General features: G+C 37.3%; 1 protein-coding gene and 1 long non-coding RNA gene across 8 annotated transcripts in view; one reads left to right on the forward strand and one right to left on the reverse strand.

Moving 5' to 3' along the window:
• Syt1 (synaptotagmin 1) overlaps positions 1–25,765 on the reverse strand; it is a 509,196-nt gene that overhangs the window by 408,840 nt on the left and 74,591 nt on the right. The window lies entirely within an intron of this gene.
• On the forward strand, positions 35–24,166 carry LOC143436167 (uncharacterized). 2 transcript variants are annotated; one of them, XR_013106360.1, is made up of 4 exons: positions 35–261; positions 358–465; positions 585–661; positions 23,572–24,166. It is a non-coding gene; the product is annotated as an uncharacterized LOC143436167 (long non-coding RNA). The 2 variants fall into 2 exon arrangements; XR_013106359.1 differs by having other exon boundaries at positions 358–453.

The raw sequence follows: 25,765 nt of genomic DNA on the forward strand, positions 1-25,765 counted from the left end.
AGCAGCAAGGGATTAGCTCCCAGCAGTTCAGATTTTGTTTTGCTAACAAGACTCCATGTTAGGAGACTGGAGAGCTATCTTTTTCTGGCAATGTTCCCCCACCTTTTCAGAATCATTGAAAAGCTAACCGAGTCTATTCTGATTTGGACATCTCTTTGTGAGCCACAGCAGCTGCAGCAGGGCTCATCAAAAGGGAAGACATTGCTATTTACCCAGAGAAGATATTGAAATGCTGTGTTGTTGTATAGAAGCGACTGATTGGTAATGACGCTGTGTCAAGAATTCTAGCAGTTCCCTCCCTTAGCCAATGTCTCTCTCATCTCTTTTACTCATGGATTTTCTCTCTTTGTTTTTCAGCCTTAGTTTCTGCTCCACATCAACCCTATGCTCTTATATTTCAAGATGTAGAGTATCAGGTCTGGAGAACTCAAGGGACTTTATCTGAAGTTTGAAGTAAGGCTTTGCGTAAGCATCATGTTGGACACCATAAATACATGTAGCTTGTTATTTGTCCATTAAAAAGTTAATTCTTAAAAATGAATTGAGGTGCCAATAGCAACCAGACAATTCTATTCTCTTTATAGTTTGGTTTTCAACTCTCTGGAGGAAGCTTACATGGTAACATCCTGTTATTTGAAGATTCAAGTTTTCCTACTATATCGTAAGTAAATAAGTAATTCCCTGAAGCTTTTCATCATAATCAGAGTATGATTTAGTAATTCATCTGCCATCGTTCAGCAATCCCTTTTTACCAACTAATGCATCAGGATCATGTTAGCATAAACCTACCAGATAATGGTTTTCTGTGTTTGAGAAAAATCACAGTCCTTGATTTTAAATAACTGATGATACATGTGTGTTTATTTGTTGAGTAGCTTTTGAGTCAGTTTACTGGTATAACAGAACAAGGTGAGTTGGCTCCAGCTCAGGTTTATCTCTATCTACTTGTTTAAAACTGTAATTTATTCAGTGAAAGTTAAATACTTCAGCCTTGCATTTTGGGGGGCTGGAAGTTCTTAGAGATAAAAAGTAAAAAAAGATAGGTGCTTCCATCTTAAGAAACATTGGACATAAAAAAAAAAGATAAATTGCTAAGTATCACAGTGCATATTGAGGATATGCCACAGCACACGTGAGATTTTTCTTTTCACTCTCAAGAATAATTCTAGCTGCTCACTGAGAATGAAGTAAAGGTGATTATCACCAACATAGGTAGAGGTATATGTGTGTGTGTGTGTTCTTCATCATATTAAAGGGCATAAGGTAATCAAACTGTACATTTCTGAGCTATTAAAACCTGGGATTATTTGATAGTTTACACAATTGTATCCCTTCACAACTGTATTCTTTTCCACAGTGGAAAAAAAAAGTACAAAGTAGCTTTTCCCACCAGCAAACATCTGTAAGGTTTCTTTCATGACTTTGTTTCTAAAAAATATTACTTTCTCAGAGAAGAGGGCTACTAGCATCAAATTCTCCATGACAGAGAAAAATTTATGAGTAAGCAAAGCATATGAATTCTGGAAGCCAAACAGTAAAGATTAAAAGCCATCTGTCATTGGGAATGTGGGCTTACTTGCAAGCTATGGACTTCCAGCTGTGTGCTGCAGAACAGTGCTAGCACAGACCTCCATACACAGACTAGACTAGAAGACTGGTTTACGTAGTCACATGGCTAAAGAAAATAAAGCTGCTATGAGCACAGTTGAAGAAGTGTCTTTGTGGCATGGTGGAGCATCTTTTGAGTATATGGTATTAAAAACAAAGACGTCAGGATTTTTGCAGGCAAATGGATGGAACTTGAGAATATCATCCTGAGTGAGTTAATCTAGTCCCAAAAGGACATGCATGGTGTGTACTCACTGATGAGTGGATATTAGACATCAAATATAGAATACCCATGCTATGCTCCACAGACCCAAGGAGACTAAACAAGAAGGAAGGCACAAGTGAGGATGCTTGAATCTCACTTAGAAGGAGGAATAAAACAGTCATAGGAGGCAGATGGAAGGAGGTAACTGGATGGGAAGAAGAGTGGGGGGTTCAGGATCAGGTGTCGGGAGGGACAAGAGAGATGGAAAGATATCCATGAAAATGAATGGAAATCTGCAACTGACAGTGGTGAGGAGGTAGTGGACATGAGAGAGACCTGGGATAAGGGAGGTGCCCAAGCATCAATGGGTGTGGTCACTTCCTGTAGCTAGGCAGGAACCTCAGTGGAGTAATAGGAACACCGACCTACCCACAAACCCTTTCAACTTAAAATTTATTCTGCCTACAAAAAATGAAGGCACAGAGGATGGAGCAGTGTCTGAGTGAACAGCCATCCAATGACAGGCTCAACTTGAGACCCATCCCATGGGCAAGCACCAATCTCTGACACTGTTAATTATATTCTGTTGTGCTAGTAGACAGGAGTCTAGCATGGTTGTCCTCCTAGAGGCTCCACCCAGAAGCTGACTCAGACAGATACAGACACCCACAGCCAGACAGTGGATGGAGCTTGGGGACTCTTATCGAAGAATAGTGGGAAGGATTGGAGACCCTAAAGGGGATAGGAATGCCACAGAAAACAAACAGAGTCAACTAACCTGGACCGTTGTGGCTCTCAGAGACTGAACCACAAACCAAAGAGCATCCCCCCCTTCCCAACTCCCGCACATATGTAGCAGATGTGCAGCTTGGCTCATGAAGGTCCTGAACTACTGGAGTGGGGTGCTATTATAAAAGCTGTTGCTTGTCTGTGAGGTATGTTCTAGCTAGGCTGCCTTGTGTGGACTCAGAGGGAGAGGATTGCGTAGCCCAGCGGAGTCTTGATATGACAAGGTGGGAATGGGATACCCAGGGGGCCATACCTGCTTAGTGGAGAAGGAGCAGGGGAAGTAGGGGAAGGACTGTGGGAAGGACTGTGGGAGGAGTGACAAGAAGGGGACCAATAAGCAAGATGTAAAGTGAATAAGAAAAATAATTCCCAGCCCCAGTCAGAAACTGCTTTGCCCTGAGCTGCATAAAAGGTGATTACACATTATCATCTGCAGACATTTTCTATAGAAATCAATTTTTTATTTTCTTAGAAACAGTTCTATGCTAAGCAGAGTCCAAGGAATAGAGAAGATAGAAACTACTGACATGATCTCAATGTCGCTCTAGGGTGATTGCCAGACTATCCTTGGAGTGAGATGTCTCTCAATTTATCAATTGTTTTCACCTATTTCACAGATGTACTATAAATTTGATTGGATAGACAGGGCTACTATAATATTCTAAGCATCTGAAATAACCTGGGCTTAAGATACATCTTCCTTCCAAGAAAAACTGTCCAAATGACTTCCCCAGAAAACAATTTTGAAATGTGTTTATTTTTGCTGCATTTTGAATTTTCTTTTAGTAGCTATTTTATTTTGGTTTACAAATAGCAGACTTCCTCATGGCGGTATCCATTTTCTTCATTTTCATTGGTATTTCCTTCAGTGTGCTTTCTCTTCCCCATCTCCTTGCCCTCCCTCATCCTGGCATAAATCCCTCCCTCTATTCTCTCTATTCCTCTATTCCCCCCTTTCTCTTTGACAGCACATACATTCCATGTTTTTCCTACAATGTTCCCTTTAGGGCTCTTTTTCTTCTCTTCTTTGGGGGTACCTTTCCAGTTTCCCAGTATCTACACTGACTCACATGAATACATATATGAAAATATCAGAAGCTAAGGTTTGCATATGTAGAGTAACATGCACTGTTTGCTTGTCAGGGCCTTCGTCATCTCACTTTATACATTTCCCAGTTCTATGCATTTTTTCTTGCAAATTTCATAATTTCATTCTTTCCTTATGGCGGAATAGCATTCTATCCTGTAGCACATTTTCACTATCACCAGCTGATGGGCAACTAGATCGATTCCACTTCCTAACTGTTGCCAGCAGAGCAACAGTGAACAAATATCTCCTAAGTAGTATAGACAGACCTCTGGGGATATCCCCAAGAGCCAGAGAGCTCCATAACATGAATGTTCTATCATTAATTTTTGGAAAAGTGCTACACTGTTTTCCATAATGGCTGTCCCTATCCAGTCTCTCACAGAAGTGAATGAAGGCTCTTCATTCCTCACCAACATTGGCCCTCCTTTGTCTTCCCGAGGGTAGCCATGATGGCAGAGGTGGAATAGAATCTCAAAGTAGATGTCATTTGCATTAGCCTCATACTTAAAGATGTGGAGTGGTTTAAAAATATTTATTGCCAGACAGCATTCTTCTTTTGAAAACAGTTAGCCTAGGTTGTTTGTTTTCTTGTCTGTTTTTGTCACTGTTCTTTGTGTCCTCTCGATATATAGCCGACAGGGATTTCTCTCTCATTTGGTTGACTGTCTCTTCACTCACTTAACTGGTCCCTTTGTTGTTCAAGAGACTTGTAATTTTACGGGCTCTCATTTGCTGGAAGGTTGGCTGTTTAGTGTCATTTTTTAAAAGGCTAATTGGAATAGTACTTTAATATGGAAAATTAACTTTCTAGAGGCTAAAGTAGGGTGAAGGATTCAGCGAATCTTCGCAATACAAATAGAAATGATTAGTTTAGGGTGTATGACCTCACACATCTGACCTCATGGATAAGCTAATCACAGACAATAGAGTAGCCAATTACCCAAGACGTGAACATTTAAAAATAATTACAGTTGATGTTTTCCCCCCCCCCCCCCAAATGTTCTATATTTGCATGAGAGGAGTCTTGTGTACAACAGGCAGAGAAAAAAAATGGAGGCAAGAAAGGGGCAGACTGGACTTTTCATATCTTTTTTTCTAGCTGAAGAAGTACTTTAGGGTTAGATGGTTTCTAATTTTATTGGAAACCTAGAAAGAAAAAGCAAATGAACAAAATATAAAATTCACAGCCAAACAACAACAAAACCCATCAGGAATTATTATTATTATTTTGCTACGGCTTCCTTATGGACTATAATACCGAGTCGATAAACTCCAAATACAGCATGCAAAATTTCTTGCATTTATATACTTATTTATAGACTTGCAACAAGGTTTCCTGAGTCTACTCCTTGAAAGATGTTCATAAACGAAAACTCTGACGCCCAAATGAAGTCTCTGCCCCATTTACTAGACCTCAGTCTCGTGACAGACACTCACGTCATAGAGATAATACATTGCCCCTACTCATTATACACACAGGCTGCGACAGGCCAGTATAGCATATTGCCTCTGTCTGAAAATTCAGAGTTCCTAAAAGTAACATAAAAATACATAGAAAGTTTTGCTTTGTTACAATTATGGTGTTTTGTCCTTTTAACAATGATGTTTGGGGAAAATCTTTTATAACAGTTTTCTTTGTGGGGTATTTTATATAATTTTTTTCATTGTGCAGTTGTAAGAAAAAAGTGAATTTGAAAAGCTTGTCTCTCTTGCCCGACTGAGTTCGTGGAAAAAAAAATTTGCTTTTGTATTTTATTTTTCTTGGATTCTAAAATCTTTAGCCATGCTATGCTGGGGCTTGTTAGAGGTTGGGTTTGTTCAGTTGAGAAGCTACTTTTGCTCTTCTTTTGTTAGTAAAGAATAATAAATATGGTTTTATCTTAATTTTAAAGTTTGATTTCATAGTTTTCAAAACAGGCTTAGAACTCATCAGTGAATATATTTATTTGCCCAAGAATTATCTAGCTTCTTGCTAAACACCTTCCACATTGTGCAGAATGCTAAACACATGCTAAACTCCTGCTCTGTTGAGCCATGGCGGCACGTTCCTCCCAGGTAACTATGGGTAATAGTGATCACTGTAAGGATTTAGGTAAACTGAGCCAAAGTGTATGCAATGGAGCAGGGAAAAGCACACAAGTGTGCAAGTCAATTCTCCCTCTGTAACCCTTCCCCTCCCCTCAGGAGCTAAAGTCCTAGTTGTTAGTTTCATGCCAATAACCATAAAGCCAGTCCCAGGCTCATTTGAATAGGCTAAGAAATGAAAAGTCCCCTCTCGACAGCAATCAATCTTGTAAGCTCAGAACTGCTGCAAACTGAGGGGCAGCAGTGAATGGAAAACAGCAGAACTGAAGAACAGCAGAAATGGAGAACGAACAGCAGCTCACAGAGACAAGCATTTGATGGAATCAAAGCGCAAACCTGCCGCATGTCGCCATGGCACTCTCCTCAGATCCAAATGATTTCAGAGGATGCCTCTAAATATTACAGTAAAATAACACATCATGGATGCTATTTAATACGTGTCAGCTTTTAAATAGTGTGATTTATTGTATACCAAAATACATATGACTATTTATTTATTTTACTACAGACTGAAGTTAAGGAACAATGGGTGAAATTCCGAATGGAGAAAATTGTGAGTGATATTCAGATCTTTTGAGAGCTGTGTTCAACTTCACTGATCGATTCTTTAATGGTTAGATCCTTAATGGATCGATTTCTTAATGGTGTTAGTCTTGGGTTGCCATGGAATTCTTTCTTTCCCTTTAAGTACAATTGGAAAACTTGAATTCAGTCCAACCTCTGATTTTATAACTCATATAAAAACATATATTAAACCACTTTCTCCACTACCATTGTTCTGGAGACTGGATGAATTAATCCAATTCAATACAAACATTCACTGAAAAAGAGAAAAGGCCTATAAAATATTAGCCAAAATACCAAAAGGCAGTGTGTGTTTATACTGGTGGAATAGCTAACTATTGTTTTAAAATAAGCAACTTAAGCTTTTTGTGTAAATAAATAAGCTGGAAAGAAACTGTGTTGAAGATAGTGCTGTTTATGACATCATAAATAGTTTTGCAATTTACACAAGGGGCTTTAATCTAAAAAGAAAAAAAAATCATGTTAATGGAAACAAATGTAAAATTACAGTCCTTTTAAAAGTGTACTATCATATAATTGTTTATTTTGTATGAAATATTTTGCCCGGGCTAAGTCTTTACTTTCCATGGTAACCCTGTGAAGCTGAGCGAGAAACTTGGAGACAGCAAGCACTTCCCAGAGGATCAGAAAAGCTCCTGTTCATATAGGTTGAGAACTGGCGGCAGCCTTCTCACTCTCGGCTTCATAAATTCCCACTTTCTTTTGGAATTCATATAATTTTAGGTAATAACAATGCAAGTAAAAGAGCTAGCCTCACTCTTAATTGAGCAACTGAATTTTTATGTGATTCCTCCATCAAATGTAAACCATCATACTTTATTCCAATAACTAAGATTTCTCCCCAGGCCCAGGAGAGTTTTCTAGTTAATTTATTATACTGGATAAAAGAAAAACTAAGAAATTAGTGTCTACCTCTAAAGTCACCTCATACTTCTGAGGGCATTATCAAAAAGTCTTCACATGTTTGTAGTGCTGGGCATGGAGCCAAGGCAGCCCACATGGTAGGTAACGCAGAACCCGTTACCCAAAGAGACATGCAGTTGAAGCTAGCATTTTATAGTGTTCATCATTAAGTCTAATTAATGGCAGACAGATAAAATTTTAGAACATTATATAAAACTAACAATTGCTAAATGCCTTTCATTAGTTCCGTTTTTTAAAGACTATGTACGGATAAACAAATGCAGTGTTTTCTTTGAGCCCTTTTATTCTTTAGGCATATGAACGAGGGCAAATCATATGAAACTACTACTATATAAGCATGTATCTACTTAACAAAAAGCATTATATCTAATAAAATTTTTGTAAAGAGAGGTAAATTAATAATCAGCATCTTCTTTGAGAATCTCATCTGTTTAATTATCTAGGGATGTCTTTGATCTGAAAACTTCAGATTTCTGGGACATCGATAAATTTATTAACATTGACCATGTACAACAATGGTTCTCAACCTTCCTAATGCTGTGACCCTTTAATACAGGTCCTCATGTTGTGGTGACCCTTGACCATAAATTTATTTTAGTTAGTACTTCATAACTGTAATTGTACTACTGTGAAGAATTGTAATGTGTTTTCCTAGGGTCTTAGGCAACCCCTGTGTAAAGGATGTCCAACCCCTTTAAAGGGTTTACCACCCACAGGTTGAGAGAAGTTAATGTACAAGTTGATGCGTTCCCTACAAGGAAGATAACATAATTTCCATTGGACAATTAAGAAAGCTTGGAAATAAAGTATGTATGTAACTTCCTCATGGTGGAAGTTGTGTTGAAACTTGATTTCTGACTGCTTTCAAGCTCAGGACCTTGACACATCTGTCATGTTTATCATATGAATGGAAAACAATTGTTCTTTGCTAAGTTAACATAAAAAGTAAAATGAACAAAGTACACACACACACACACACACACACACACACACCCCTCAGACTCAAAAATGCCTGAGACTATAACCAACTTCCTCAAACTTCTGTCCTTTCTTCCTTACTTGGGTGTCCATATATTCATTTTAAATAGTTTTCTGGCTATTTTACAATAGGCAAATAACACAAATCCAGAGGACAGGCACTTTAGTATAAGTACTAGATTGACTCATCCCTGTTTCTTTCTTGTTATCTGGAAGCAGCCACAGTTCTGTAAATAATTTCTTTTATGTCTATAGAAGATAAGTTCTCTCTCCATTTCCACTCTTAATATTAAGACCACTGATTCAAATCGTTATCTCTTTATATTAGAGATGGAAACAAATCTGGAATAACTTGCTACATTTGGTCCATTCATACCACCAATATAAAGTTAATTTTCCTAAAATACCTGATTGGATAGCCATACGCATTATTGGGAAAGAGTGATGATAAAAAGAGCAATAGACATTGATTCCTGGCATATAATTAAGACATATTCTCCCTGAAGACAATTTTGATCCTCTGTCAAGGCATTTCCCACAAGGAATGAACTACAGACACAAAACTACAAATGTGAAACTGATCAATTGTGTGACTTGCTCACTTAAAATGTTCAAGCTTTGATGTTTCAAGCCATCTGGACCCATTCAATGAGAGGAACTTCTATTTTATGGGCACTATTGACTTCTCCAGTTTCAATTCTTCATACATCATCTCTTTGTACACCATAATCAGATCAACACCTAAAATAAGTCAATATATTTGTTCTAGCCTAACTTGCCAATTCTATCCCATGCCTGGTACCATACAGTTTTCATACCATTCTCTGTCATTCAAACATGCTTCAGCCATATTGATTAATCCTTCAGCTCAACATACTTTGTCCATCTCCACATTCTTTACACTTTGAATTCCCTCATGGTCTTTTCCTGAATATTTGCAATATATTATCTTAGTTTGTCCCAGTCTCTCTTCAATAGTCTTGTGTATATTTTCTGCATAATAGCCATATGTGATATTACAGATGATGTACACTTGTTAATTTGTTTCCTCCCCTGAATGCAATGCACGAAAGTAGAAAAGTTTGTCTTATCCACTCACCTAATACCACAATGCAGAATCTAACCCAGATAAGTTCCCTATAAATAAATGTGTGTTGACAGATTTTCACACCTCAGCTTATCTACTATGTCTGCTAAAACGCAATATTAAGTATGACCTGGGAAGATGCCCCTTGAAGTCATGTTTAAGTATTCTGTCATGTTGGTAAAGGACTCCCTGTTCTATGCCTGACACAGGGCAAGTGTGTAAAAAAACATACATTGAAAGCAGTTCACATACCACTAGACCTTTCAGATCTAGTTTCTTCACAGAATTCAGAGGGACTGAAGAGGCTCATTCTTTCTGAATCTGTTATAAATCGGGTTGGGAGGATTGTGAAATCCAACATGGCTCAATTGTTAAGAGTGCTCACCAATCTTACAGAAAACTAGTGTTTGGTTCTCAACAACCGTGTCTGGGGTTTACAACCTGTAACTCGAGCTCCATGTGACTTGGTACTCTCTTCTGACCACGATGGGCACTGTATATGCACACACACGTGTGTATATGTACACACACACACACACACACACACTTAAAAATAAAGTCATTCTAAAAATATTTTGTAAATGCTCTTGGAACATTTTCTTTTACAGATGAGTTTTAAATGAAGTGGTGGAGAACAGACACTTAGCTTGTTTTTTTGTTTCCTTGACCATTGCTCACAAGATGGTCTGTCCATTTTGACATCTCTCCCTCCCTCCCTTCCTTCCTTCCTTCCTTCCTTCCTTCCTTCCTTCCTTTCTTCCTTCCTTTCTTCTTTCCTTCTCTTTGTCCTTCCTTCCCTACTTACTTCCCTCTCTCCCTTTTTACTTTTTGAGGGAATTATAAAGTTATGTAGCATAGAGGTCATTTTGAAAATATGACTCATATTTCAGTAAAAACTATACATGTGCTACACATTATTTATATTCCAAGGAGACAAACACTTTAAAGCCAAAACAGGAGTGGGCTCTCTGGACACTGGGTTATGAGTCTTTCTTTTTTTCCTAATTTTTGTTCTCTTTGAGTAGACAAGTATACTCAATTTTTTTCAAAATTAAGCCAAAATATTAATTTCACTTTGGCTACTCTTCCAAACACATATTCATTTTTTCTTCCTTAAAACGAATCTTCTAAGTCATGTATTTTTATAAATTAATTACTTGGATCTACAAAATCTCCAATAATGTTGCTTCCCCATCTCATTCCATTATATTGGCATCAACCTCCTGATTATTAAATTTACCCCCCATTTTCAGTTCTGAACATTTCCACAAGGTAAATCTGTCAAATGCCTTTCCTTTCCGTTCCACTTAAAATCTTTGCTTATGTGTCAGTGTGTGTACTTTTGAGGTTTCTTATACATATGCTTTGTTATTTTCATTTATTTATATTACATCTGTATTTGGTTCTTTGGTTCTTGATCTTTAGTGTTGTTCTATTTCCATACCCTTCTATCCCTCTAACAATTTCAATTCTTGTTCACCAAGAATCTCAACACTACATATTTATGGCGGCTGTTTATACTGCACCTTTGACCCAAATCTACAAGTGATGGTGATCTACTCACAGATTTGTTGCTCAAATGAAAAGTTGCACACTTGCCCAAGAGCATTTTCTAATTTTGTGTGTCCTAGCTCTGTGTGTGATAAGAACTGAGAGCCAACCTTTAACTTCTCCCAATTTTCACTGGCAAATCTGATTAAGTGTCATGTATTATTGATGTTTGCGATGAAATAACCCTGATATTTTTTTCTTTTATGCCATCAGCTCCCTAACTAATTCAGGAACGTATGTGCTTTCAGCTTTGTGACTGATGTCTTGCCTTTAATATCCTGCCACTTCAGTGCCAGCTCTGCGTTGTTCTGCCCTGTAGCCTTGCACTCTTTATACTAACAGAGTCTTTTCTATCACGATTAAAGCACTCACTTTATCCTTGAAACTACTTCACTGGATTGTATACATGTCCACTTTTGCCATCAGGTTATTAATTCCTTAAGGGCATAAATGATATCTCAGTCTTTCTCATAGCTCCCATACCGTTATCGTGGCCACAATATGAACTCAATAAATGTTTGTTAAACTGAGTATGAGGTGTGTGAGCAAAGACAAATCAGCAAATGTGTCATGCTGCAGTAGGCTGGGTGAGATGCCATTCTCTGTTCTGAAACAAGAAGATAAAAGAACATTGCTGTTTTTAATGTTTTACATACAAATATCCGCCAAGACCTTATTTATTGTCCCTGTTATTTATTTTTGATAACATATTAGAAAAATGAGAGAATTTGAAGGAAAATAATGATTTCATACATAGTTAAATATCAATGCCAATTACGTTTAAGTTTCCTCTTCATGAATATTAACTTGATCTTTACATTTGGGTGAAGAACACACAGGAAGTAAGTACTTTCTTAAATATCATATCAGATACCATAGTGAGGCACTAATCCACTTTTATGAGTTTGGGAATTCTGAGTTCAGGCTAAAGCTCTATAAGTAACTGCATGACTTACCCTGCCAGTAAGCTTTTATTTTTAGTGATTTGACATAAGTGATACAACAGATACATGCAACATATACCTTTTAAAAGTCGAAAATTTGAAGAAAAAGAAAACTAATTATTATGCAAAGAGATCATGAAAACTGAGATTTAGAGAAACTTTGTTTTGACAGCCACTTTACTGCTGGATCAGATGTATTGAGACTATTGCTAACCTATAACTCTTGTATCATTGAAAAAGTAGTATAGGTGCCAGGTTTACAGTTACAAGGACAAAACGACACCGGGTATGATGAATGATTCAGGTGTGTAACTGTTCTGCCAACATGGCAGACAACAGACATAGTTAAAAGCTGTGAATTCTTTAGGGTAGCATTCTTACTTTATTTACTTAGGAATAATTTATGCTTACCTCGTTGGTTCCAGGCAATGTGAAATTTTTATTATCCCCTAACACATGATGATTAAGAGACCTAGAAATAATATTGCTTCAAGAATCAGCTATGGTCTTTTTTATTTTTATTTATTTTGTAACCCCTCAAATGGTCGCTGGCTTTATCTGCCCCTCCACCTCTCCCCTATTCTCTCCCACTCTATGTTTGATCCCCTTGTTTCTGCACCACCCCACCCATCCATATCTATCTATTCTACTGTCCCTTTCTAGGGTTCAAATTCTTCCCCTCGTCCTTTACTATATACCTGATCTATTAGTAAAATAAATTAGAGGATTAGAAACTGCGTGCTCTTAGATAATCTAGATTACATAGTCTCCAAATCTTATATAAAATATTATAAAACATTAAAAACATCATGCATTCCATCCTATAGTTAATATATTCACCCTAAAGCTAAAGATAAAATAAGCAAGAGACTTCTCTTTGTTAACTCTAAGTGTTTCAAGCTTAAGGTAGATGAATATATCATGGCTATAAGTGAAGAAAATGCTTATTCTTTTTGATAATTTCTTATAAAACATGCACTCAATTATTTATATGATATGATAGCACCTGCTTTATTTTGAATGCTCTCTTTGAAATCTAGGTTATAATTGAAATCTTAGGTGTGTGGAACTTGGAGAAAAAAATGTTTCCAGGAACACTCAGTGTGTGCAGAGGTTCCAAAGACAGAGAAAAATATATTTCTGGCAACACTCAGTGTGAGAGAGGTTCTAAAGACAGTGAGCATGTGACCAGAGGAGCTGAAGCACAAAGAACCATTAGGAGCACTGACTCATAAAATTATGATGAGGGATTTATCTCAGAACACTGCATGTCACAGAAGGAGTCTCCCTACACTTTAGAAAGTTATTAGAAGCTTAGTAGTACCCTACTGGACACACATAATTTCCACCCATTCATCTGTGAGGTTATTTCCCTATTTAAGATATTGTCAGTAGTATTGCCATGGCCAGCAGCATGCTAGTAACTTTTCAAGATCTTTATTTCAGCCATTGTCTATAAGAAACTCAGAAGTGACATTTCTGGATGACTTGTTAATCATAATTTCTGAAGCAATTCTATATTTCTTTTAAGTACAGTTGCTCTATTTCCCATTGTCACCAATATCATGCAGACATTTCTGATTTTCCACATCCTCACCATCACTTACTGTCATTGGTCTTTTTGGAAACAGCCATTCTTTGTGGAATGACAGGATAGATAACTGTAGTTTTGGTCTGCCTTTCCCTGGTGATTGGGAATGGTGGATAATTTATTAATTACATGCTTGGCTGTTTACATGTAATGTTTAGAGAAATATCTGTTCATGATTTTAGAGCATTTTAAAATCTGGTTAATACTTGTTCTGCTATAGATTTTCAGAAGTTCCTTATCTCACTCAGAAAATTACTTTATATAGCTTGCATATGTTTTCTTCTATTCTTTATTGTTTCCTTGGTGGTATACAGAGAACTTAGATTGATTTTAATCTGTTTTTGCATTTACCATTTCTGTATTGATTTTGTATCTATAAAACCATTAAAGGGCCCAGTGTCATATATTTCCTTGTTTCCTCTCAGAATACAGATGAACAGATTTTTAAAAATATGGTACATGAAAGGAATGAAATACTATTCTTGTTTTATAAACATGGAAACCCTAAAGTATAAATAATATAGACAATATATGAAAACTCTGCTAAGTGAGGAAAAACTAGTCACAGAAAGACAAAAATCAGTATGATTCCATTTACAGGAGACATCAATGACAAGGTCAAAGGAAACAAACTGGAATGGTGGTTAATACAGGCTGGAAGGAGGGAAATGAGGAATTTCCCCGAGTTCATGTAGGATAAATGAGAACTAGTGATCTCATCACTATGGGCAACTGTATTTTTTAAAATCCTTAAAAATTATTTGAGGGAAGATCAGGGGTATTATTCAGGGGTAAAATTCATACTTAGAATGTTCAAGGCCCTGGGTTTAATTAACAACCTTCAAATCAAATTATTCCTAAGAATAATTTGGTATCAAGTGTTTTTGCAACAACACAACAAAAAGAAAGTCAATGAAAACTTTTCAAATTGCATATTCAACTTGATAGATGCTGAATTTTAAAAATATCTTCTTTTCTAGGAACAAGGTATGGCATGGTAAGTAGAATTCAGGGACCACAGTGATGGTGGAGAAAAGTGAGTTATTTCCTTACAGTTTTGATTAATTTCCTTGTTTCTATATGGATTAGTGTTAAAGATTTTTCTGACAGCTATAATCATACCTTATTCCATGGAGATCCAGAGGCTAGACTTTAGTACTCTTATCCACATAAGATACACATGCATACTCTAACATATATGTTTATGGATATGTGTGTACACATCCACACACAATTGTCTATGGCATGTATGTGCGTTCATTACAATGTTGACTTATTTGGTTCAAGTTGGTTAATGCAGCCTTGAGGTGTTTTCTAAATACTGATGTTTGATGCCTCCTGAACCTTTGTAGGTCACATGTAATAATTGTAAACAGGAAAATATGAGAATACTTGATCTCTAGGGGTAGTATATCAATTTTAAAATTCCAGAAAAAAAAAAAAAGCTCCAGAGTGATTGCTGTGTTGCAGACAGTGCTGTCAGTACCTTAAATAGAATTAAGTAATCTACTTTTTGGAGGAATAATAGGCAATAATTTCTGTGTATATATGATCCATTATATATCCTCATGAAATAATTACCTAAATCAGAAAAGTGACTCAAAGTTCACAATTATCTATGCATGTAAGCACAGTCCTAACATGGAAGAAAGCAAATTAACAACAAACTAAAATAAGCCAGATTATTTCCAAATCAAAGTGAATAAACATATCAAACAACAATAGCAAGAGAAAAGTGAAGGCTTAGAACAGTAGACTCTCAATCTCATATGTCCATCTCAATATGCTTCCTATGGGAAATATGTAATAATTACAAAATTTTAGGGGTGTCTTTAATCTCCTCTTTGATTTTTTGAGTGATTATGATTAAAATGAATGGAGCAGATTTTACTATGAAGTCAGAAAAAAATAGGTCCAGGTACAGAATAAAAGGCAAGGCACACTTACTGGAGATTGACATGTTAAGCAGAAACACATAGACAAAGCAATCATTCAGTTCTACCAGGTAGATTTTATCTCGGAAGGATATCGTTTAATCTGGTATGAAGAGCTCTCTGGCTTTAACAGTTTTCAAGGTATTAGTAAATCTTCAGTAAGTCCTCGCTATTAAGCAAGGTAACCTACAACCTCCCTCTCAGGTGTATTAGTCACATTGCTTGAGTACCAAGGAAATACAGAGGACACATCAGTGTCTAGAGAGACAAGAGGACTGTTTTTCCACTACCTTAAATTGGAAAGCGACTGATTGGTACAACACGAACTCCACCACAGTAATCTCATTTCACTGGAATTAAAAGAAAGACCTGCTTAAGGCCTGAGGTAGCAGTGTTAAGACTATCACAACATAAGAAACACTAAAGTTTTCCAAACAATGAGAACTTGGACACAGGCGTAGGCTCAGCCTATTTTAGAGAGGAAGAATGAAGATAGATGTGTCGCTAAAGAAAGTTTTAGCTAATTAATGGGCGAAGAAGTCATATTGGGCTATAAAAGAAAGGATTCTAATAGTTTTATATTGTTTTCTGCCTCTTCCACATGTTCCTTGGGGCCAATAGGTAGGCACAGATCATTAGGCTTAATAAAACTTTTATCATTACAGCATAAGCTAATATTATTTAGTTCTCCAGGGAAAACCTGGAAGGTCTTTCTTTTTTAATTTTTAGCTAGCCCATCGGTTCTTTGAAAAATTTCAAAGACATCCATCATTGCAGTGCATATCTCCCAGATGCCATATTTAGCTGAACGGATGGAGAAGAGTCTTCCTGGAAACGTCATCATGTGCCGTGACCTGGTTTTAACAAGACACTAATGGGTTTCACTCTGTATTGGCTTCTTTATCTAGGGTCCTATTTAGGAAAAAGGGATGATCTTGAGGCAGTGAGAAAGTCGATCTGTCCCTTACAGCTAGCTCACCAAATGCTTTCATTAGTTGCTAGAGCCCTTTCCTCCGTCCTTCTTTCTCCTTCTTTCTCCTTCTTTCTCCTTTCTCCTTCTTTCTCCTGCTCCTGCTCTCCCTCTTCCTCCTCCTTCCTATTCTGCCAGCTATTCCTCTTCTCTCTCTCAGAGTGAAGGACACTAAATGGGAAAGTGTGAAAGCCCATGTCTGAACGATGTTTCTACTCTAAGTTTTATATACATTTATTTTCTTAAGAATTTAGTCTTGGCTTTGAAGCTTGCATTATATATTTAAGTTAAAGCTAACAAAAATATCACAGGACGAAAAATTCTGGAATTCATGCTGCTACGTAAAATAGTCACCCAGGGAAATCTAGGATATCTCAAAAGATTTATAAAGAGATGAACTAAAATCCAGAAGAATATATGTCTCTTTTATGTCCACCTTTTATTTTCCTTCATAACAAGCAAGCCCCCGCCCCCAGCACATACATAGGTAAGTTGCCATTTTGTTAAATTTCTGTGCCAGCATGCAACTATTGTAGGCTACCAGACAACTGTAAGATTTTCAGATCTTCATACATTACTTTGAATGCAAATGAAACTTGAAAGCAATTGGTTCTATAGGCTGGATCTTCCTGTGGCTGGGATTTGCTCTCAGAGTGACTGGAGCTTTCCTGTGTTTCTTGCATCCTGTAGTTCAAACTCCTTAGAAAAACATCTCTCTGAACATGGCTTGCTTCTGGGGCCTCTCTGATCACCACATCACATTTGAATGTATTTAGCTTTCCAGAGGACATCAAGGCATCTTCAACTGTTATCTCTCTTTTCCACTGAGTCCCTTCCTAGCGCACGTAGTGAGCACAACTGGAGTCTTTATTGGCTTGAAATGGGTAGACATCAGGAGTACTCTGTGATGGGTACACAAATACTTAAGAAGCATTGCATCTATTATAGTTTTGTGCTGTGAACTAAACTCTCTGTGTTTGACTGATTGTTTCCTTTTAGGTATGTCTCGCTAGAATTATATAACTGAAAACAAACTGTGCTTATGAATGTCTCTCTTTCAGACTCTGTAGGAAAGTCTCTCCAGTGGAAAACACCCGCATTTACAGTTTAAATTCCAGTATTGATTCCTAAACAATGTCTTTGAGATATCAGATGTACAGGGAAGGCTTAAAGACAATTTGAAGCTCAGTCAAGCCTGCTCTTTAACGTGAGACAGCATTTTAAATTACAAAATATTAATAAAATGTAATTTCAACAGCTCTAATCAGACAGCTTAAATGAGTGAATTTGCTGTAATGTATAATTTTATACTAACAAATATACAGGCATACATTTAATAAGAAAAATCTTCGCTCTAGTTGAGTCACTCAATACTAAAGTATACTTTTGGAGATATTCTGGAAAAAAAGATGAACTGACTGAATAATTTGTGGAAAAATGATAAATGTGAGTTTTAAAGTCAGTATACTATGTATGTATGTATGTGTGTGTGTGTGTGTGTGTGTGTGTGTGTGTAATTTCACATAGATCATAAGAATATAACATCCTTGGGTCCTATGAATACGCTCTTCTGAATTTTAACTAAATGACCTTGAACATGTTCCACACTGGTGTCAATGAGACAAGCTATATCTAAGCATGGCGCTCACTTCTTCATTTAAAATTATACCTACATGTAGAAGGGAAACAGTAAAACTCGCTGAGCATTGGCAGGGATGCATTCTATGCTTACTGAACTTTGGAAAGCACCTGAGTGTAACTATGGGCGAGGCAGGCATCACCCAACCAGGACAAGGACAACACACTGTGACGTGGACATGACAGACAACCTCAGCTCTGTGTTTGTGAAGTCAAAGAGAAAGCTGACATGTCCAGTGATTCCTTGGTGGTCACAGGCACCTTGGTTGTTAGGTGGTTTTTGTTACAAAACTATAATAGATGCATGAAACCATGAAACAGGGTTTCTTTTGCTTGCTGCCACTTGTGTCTGTGAAATGCAATCCTTTGACTAAAGGGTATCTGGAAAGGGATGGATGGGACCTTTATCTCAGACTATAACCTTCATCACAAGGTAAGATGTCAAGTATGTCCCCTAGTGACTGTATTTTTACTCTTAAACATTATAATGTGCACAGAATCACCAAAGATGTTGATAGCAAATGAAGCTCTGTCATGGTTTAAAAAATAAGAAATTTTGGAAATGTCAAAATACTGGGAATAAACTAGGATTCGGGCTTTAAAAATGACTTCTCAGCCACGTAGTTTCATATATTGTTAAGGATATACTCCATTTTATAGGGTCCAGTGCTTACTTGCTGCGTATTTGGAAATACCTTTAAAATTAAGATCTATCTGCCCATCCTTTTCCTCATCCCCCCAGCTCTGTGTCTCTCTGTCTCCTCTCTGTCTCTCTCTCTCCTTTCTCTCCTCCTCCTCCCTCTCTCTCTCCCTCTCTCTCTCTTTCTCTCTCTCTCACTCTCTCTCTCTCCTTCCCCCCACCCTGTGTGTGTGTGTGTGTGTGTACACTGCCTTGCAAAGTAAAAGACAACATGTAGTACATTTGGGCCAGCTTAGAGTATTCTGACTCTCAAAGAAATTCAGGGAACAAAGGCTTTTCTTCTTGAAAGAAATAAAAAATAATTCTGGCTCAACCTACCTATTGGCTGTGTGACCACAGGTAAATTACTTAATCTTCCTGTGCCCAGTGAAAAGCTGTAAAAATAAAGTAACAATTCCTTATCCCAGAGAGTTTTTACATTAGCTGATACAATGTGAGGACCGGGGAAAGTGCTTAAGTGCTTCAGCAGGTGGCAGAATGTGAAAGTGGGGAGTTTTCCTAAGATAGAGAAAAAAGGCACTTTCATTTAAGTAAAAGGAAAAGAAACATAAATGCTTCTGATGTGTTCTGAGTAATGGAGACATATATAAATAATATCTAGCAGATGGAAACTAAGTACATTTATGCATTAGCTTTTGCCAACAAGTAGATACCTGCTAGAAGCCAGGATGTACACTTGGACAGCATATGTGTATGTATATGTATACACAAACACACACACACACAATATATATATATATATATATATATATATATATATATATATATATATTATGTATAATATTCACACATACATACTTGATGATGGAAGTGTAAAATCTACCATGAAGCTGCACAGCCTCATGATGTCTGTTCCAAGTATACAGAGGTTCACTGAGATGTATAGACTTTGGATCTGGTTAATTTTGCTAATAACATTATATATGATATTATATAATATATAATAAGAATATCTAAAATATAATACATAATCTGGGTATATAATTTTTTGCCCAATTTTTTTAAATAATAAAAGTTAATTTAAAAATTAAAAAAAGAAAGGGAATAACAAATAGGGAGCCAGGCTATATAAATGTAAGCGATGAGTCTCCAGATTCCTGGACTGCCTGCTTTGTGTTTATATAACTGGAATGGGAGGAGGGAACTGAGGGAGGGAAGGAAAGTAGAAGCTTCTTAAACTATATGAAATGTATTTAAAATCTAAACCGGAACTGCCGATTAACATGGGAGACAAAGCCCCCAACTAGATATCACTTATTATCAAATGAAACCTCTATGCTGGGCAGTGGTGGCGCACGCCTATAATCCCAGCACTTGGAAGGCAGAGGCAGGCAGATTTCTGAGTTCGAGGCCAGCCTGGTCTACAGAGTGAGTTCTAGGACAGCCAGGGCTATACAGAGAAACCCTGTCTCGAAAAACCAAAAAAAAAAAAAAAAGAAGAAGAAAAAAGAAAAAAAAAAGTGAGACCTCCAGTACTGGGGAATTTGGTTCCATATAATCAAGTTCTTGACCAAAGGGGTTCCAGGAAAACCCCTCAAACAACTAAAGCTATTTCCAAGGCTATTCATTCCTTTCTAGAAACTGATGGTAAGGCCTATTGCTGAAACCACACCCACATAACTCATTGAACACAGAGTCTGGCTCTTGGCTACCTAGAGCCTTTGCTCCAACTGAAGAGTGTTCATAGAACTGGAAGAAATTCTGTAAGCTGTAAGAATAGGAAAGTAAATAGCATCCTAGCTAGAAACACTCATCTACAATGATCACCCGCCTGCAAGGTATGTGGGCACAAGAGTTGGGGGAGTAACCATCCACTATCTGATTGGGATTAAGATCATTGAGATGGTTCCCAGGCCTGGCACTGCCTGGGTGGCCAAGAGCCTGAGATTGGATAGACTAAGAACATGAGAAGAAAACCAAATACTACTGTTCTGTTGAAGGAATGTAGAAATAAAATGATTCTTAACAACACTCTGCCATACTCATAGATCAGGGTCTTGCTCAGCCATCATCAGAGACGCCTCTCCCTGTAGTAGATGGAAATAAATACAGACCCAATACTGGAAAAATGTGCAGAGAGTAAGAGACCCTGGAACACTCAGTATTAAATGGGATGTCTCCATCAAATGCCTCCCCTCAGGGAACTCTGCAGAAGAGAAGGCAGGCAGTCTGGAAGAGCCAGAGGTAATGAAAGACACCAAGGAAACAAGTCCTTCTAGATACAGCAGGACTGGTGCACATATGAATTCAGACTGCGGCATCATGTGCACAAGGCCTGCAGAGATCTAAACTTGAAGTGGTGCCAATATTGAGAAGAGAAGTGAGCAGAAACCCCCATCCCTAAAACAGAACCTACCTTTAATTGATAACAGCTTTCAAAGGGAAACAACAGAGTATACAAACCACAGTTAAGGGAGCAGGTCCCTTGCGGAGTAGTGACTAACCAACACAAAACAAACTCAAAGATATTTTTTGAAGTTTTTGTCTCATAATGCTTGATGCATTGTGTGGGCGTTTAAATTTTTTTAACAGATCTTTTGCTTATATATTTTAGTTTGCTGGTTTTGTGTTTTTATCAAATTTGTGTGTGTACAAATGTGTGTCTCTGTGTTATAAGTGTTTCTTCGGTTCTTTTCATCTTCTGGGTGTTGTTTGGTGATATTCTATTTTTGTTTTATTTTTCTTAATCATTTAGAAACCTATTTGTTTTCTAATGAGAGAAGAAGAAAGGTTATTCATTTGAGTGGGTGGAGAAGTGGGGTGGAAATGGGAGAAGTTGGGGGAAGGAAACTAGTCAGAATATATTATATGAAAAGTATCTATTTTGTATAAAACTTATGTCATAGATACTTCTCAAAATAATATTTACTTTATGTGAAATATTCCTAAATTCACACATGCTACAGTTCCCCCGTCAGTACTAAGGAATTCTCCCTTCTCTCAAAACAACAACTCATTTCTGTTCAGAGAAAGAATGTATCTAGTTCAAAACAGCATAGAGTACCTTAGTTTTACAATGTTTCCTCTTATCCTGAATGTTTCTGCTCTTGTCCATGCACCCTGACCTCTTACACAAATTGTTTTTAGTCAAATAACAATATTGGTCTTAAACTACGAATTTGACCTTGAAGTTTCAGAGGATGTGAGAAGATGCACTTTGCAAGATAGTTACAGTGCAGAAGAACAGTGTATGTGCATGTCATGTTCCATGTTTTCCCATTCTTTAACCCTCCCCCCACCCCTCCTAGAGTTTATTTGCTAGAGACAAGGCAAGAAAAGGCTACTTTCTTCCTGGTCAATGACACAAAGACAATCAATTTCATCAAATGGTTTTGATGCACATGTTCCTCAAAACTCACCTACTGAGGGGCTCAGAAGTTGAGAGCATCTATTGCTCTTGGAGAGAACATAAATTCTGGCATCTAGAGGCTGGCAACTGTCTATGACTCCAGCGCCAGGAATCTACTTTCCTTTCTTGGTCACTTCAGGCACTCATATCCACCATGTGCACATATGCCTTTTCCCCACATAGATATATAATTAAATATACATCTTTCAAACTTTAAAATATTTGAATCTATACCCCCAAATGATCTGATTAGAGGTGAGGGCTTTTGGGGAGTTATTATCATGCATCGGTTTAATGCCTCTCCAGAACAGGCCTGGGGAGTTTGTCTATCAACCCTTTCATGATGGGAAGACACATAAACAATGCTATGTTTTAGGAAAAAAACACAGTCAGCAAGGCAGTGTCTGTATCTTGGACTTTTCAGACTAAAACCATAAATGATGCATTTCGGTTGTTTATGAGTTGCCCATCCTTAAAAGCATTTCGTTATAGCATTTTGAATGTAACTAAATCATAAGGAGAAACCTGTATGAGAAAGAAACCACCTGTTCTGTCTTGAAGTCCAATATTCTGATTCTACTCAAGATCTACCATCAAAGCCTGAATGGAGTGTTTGAACACAGATCAAGTAATGCTTTTCTCACCTTCTGAATCCTGACCTTCTGGTTTTCCAGATGCCACCTCAATATGTTGTGCTGTACAGCAGCTGGCTGAAGCAATTCAAAACTCCTAAAGCATTGCTATGTATTTGGAGAAAAGAAGTTAGCCTTTAAACTATTTCAAAATTATCTTAGAGGCTCTGTCTAACTGTCACATGAAAAATGAAGCCAAATGGATGCTGAAGAAGGATGAAATAAAAGCCTCCGAATTATGAAATTATAAGACTGAAGAGAAGACTCTCTAAGGGCACACGAACTGAGCGCCTGCACTCGCAGCTTCCCCATCTTCAAGGTGCAGATAAAGATTTTAATTAGCTCCCTTCAAAACTGTTGTTAACACTCAAATAAAAATTCCATCATCACTTCCTTTTCACATAGTCCTCAAGGATGATCCCATGCCCAAAGTAGAAATTAAATTCTAGATTCCTATTGCAATGAAAGGGTAGAGAAATGTAATATTAATGATATTGCATTTTAGCATGTTACCAACAATATTTGATTCTCTCTCTCTCTCTCTCTCTCTCTATATATATATATATATATATATATATATATATATATATATATGTGTGTGTGTGTGTGCATGTGTGTGTGATATATGCTTTTGTCTCATCTACTATACTTAAAAAAATCTTAAATGAAAAATACATACTTAAAGATATTTAAAATACCATCTGAGATGATAGCATCTACAGTAATATCCAGCAGTTGGGATGGTCAGGAGCTCAATTCAATCCTTGCTACAATGAGATCTGAGATCCAGCCTGGGTTGCAAGAGACCTGCCCTCCCCCAGAAAATCAAAATAATAATAATAATAAGTAATAATAAGTAGAAATGTAAGCACAAATTTGTTTTTTTTAAATCAACTATCTGTTCATTTCAGCTGGAGAACGCAGTAACATGGGACGCCTGGAGTTAATTCAGCAGTTATAATCTGCAACGACCTTGCATCCCTTGTCAAGGTGATTTCTGGACATACTGCATGAATCTTCACACAGAACGGCACCAGAGAGAAAACAACATGTGTCAACCCTGTGGGTGGAAGGGACGTGCAATTTAAAACATCTAATTACACGTTTCATCTCAGCTAAACATCCTGGAACAGACATGATTTACTGAGGATTAATGCATTCCTTTTCTGGGACCACAAATGAAGTAGCTGGAGAAATATTTCTATTGTTCTTCAACTCTTCCAAGGACTGCACTAAGTGCCTGTGCCTTCCATGGAAATCTACAACTTTGCCTAAAATGTTAGCATATATAGAAATATCACTGAGGATTGCTTTTGATGTGTGAGTATATTTAAAATTCAGGACTGATAACCTCAGCAACCCAGAGTAGCACTGAAGAAAACTCTGACCTACTGTTCCCCCCGCCCTGCTTCCTTACATTCCTTTATGTAAGGAATTCTCTTTATGTGTTCTTTCTTCATTTCTTGAATTTCCTATTAAAAAAATAGAAATATTTTCACCTACAAAGTAGTATTTCTTTGTCAACTTCACTTGTTGCTTTCAATTTTCAAGCTACATTGAGCTTTGTGTGTACCGGATGCCAGAATTCCTTCAAAGCGTGCTTCTGATGTATTCCAGCTTATACTACATTAAGACAAAAGGAATACAACTCTGTTCACACTAGCTACAATTTTCTGATTTGATGATGATATAGCCATAGGATTGATCTATTAGATGCTGAACATAGAAGTGAAATTTCTATTATTGTATTTTAAAGGTCCTTTTTATTTCTTTCTGTAATTCCAGTCTTACTTTCCTTAAACAGTTTAAGATGGGCATGGAAATGGCTCATTGAGTAAAGTACTTTAACCAACGATCCATCTCCTGAGCTCATCTTAGGCATAAGAACCAGGGTTTGGAACCCCAGTATCTACATAAAAACTAGGTAAGCATTGAGACTTCCCAGTATCTCCAACATCAGAAGAGGGGGGTGAAATCCTGAAAGGAAGATGATTCTTGACTTTAAACTTGGGTGTCTACATCCATAGGCACACAGGTCCATTCGCACAGCAAGCTCCTGCTCCACACACATGAAAGACACACACACACACACACACACACACACACACACACACACTACACAAAGGCAAAAAAATAAATTTAAGAAAACAAAGGTTAAAAAAAAGATGAAGAAAACAAAGAAAATCAAGATCAAACAATCAGACAAGAGTAAACCAGCCCAGGATACAAATATAATTTCAACATCCTATGCAGGAAATATCACCAAACTCAAAAATCAGAGGAAGAGAGGACATCTGGAACATCTTTGTTTAGCAGTAGCCATTTCAGGAGACCAGAAACTACAGCATACATTAAGCTATTGATTTATTTTTGCTCTGTGGGGACAGAAAAGAAAGAAAATATCTGGGCTGTAGAAATAGAGTGACTTTATTGTGTTGAAACATGACAAAACGCTGTCTAAGAATATTTTAGAATGGCCAATAAGTTAACAGTGACAACTGTGGTCTTTGGTGTAGCTTACTCTACAGTGTTCATCTGAACAGAGGATGAGTCACCGCACCCTGACAATGTGTGCTGAATTTGAAGGAAATTGGAACTATAATTTATAGTACAATAGAACCCATGACAGAGGCACATGTGGTCCAGGCTCTTTAAATATTCTATAAATAATAGCTGGGAGATGCCCGACTGACACTGAGCAGGGCTGGATGATGAATCATCAGGTAGTTTAAGAAAAAAAAAAAAAAACAAAACCCTGCCTGATTTGCCTGATTAAATGCTTTGTTTTCAAACCACCTGCATCGGTGTCTGCAGGAACAGGACAGATCAAATTGTTCTCAGTTTTATTTTGTTTTGTTTGTCAAAAAAGCAGACAGACTCATGAATGATAAGTTTTATTACATTACAAAGCTGATGTCTAACTGAAATCCCAAGGACTGGGTAAGCTTCATCATCTGCGTTTTAGGCCTAGGATTTCGAGCATGGGAAGAGGCAGCTAGTACAATGATGGAACTCATGGCTTTGGGTTGTATGCTGGTGATTTTATTTTGGTCTTTATAGCATGGATAATTCATTTTCCTACCCTTCACTTCGGGAGTCTTTCCT

Source organism: Arvicanthis niloticus, chromosome 22 (assembly GCF_011762505.2).
Source record: "Arvicanthis niloticus isolate mArvNil1 chromosome 22, mArvNil1.pat.X, whole genome shotgun sequence".
In the NCBI taxonomy this organism is placed as follows: domain Eukaryota; kingdom Metazoa; phylum Chordata; class Mammalia; order Rodentia; family Muridae; genus Arvicanthis; species Arvicanthis niloticus.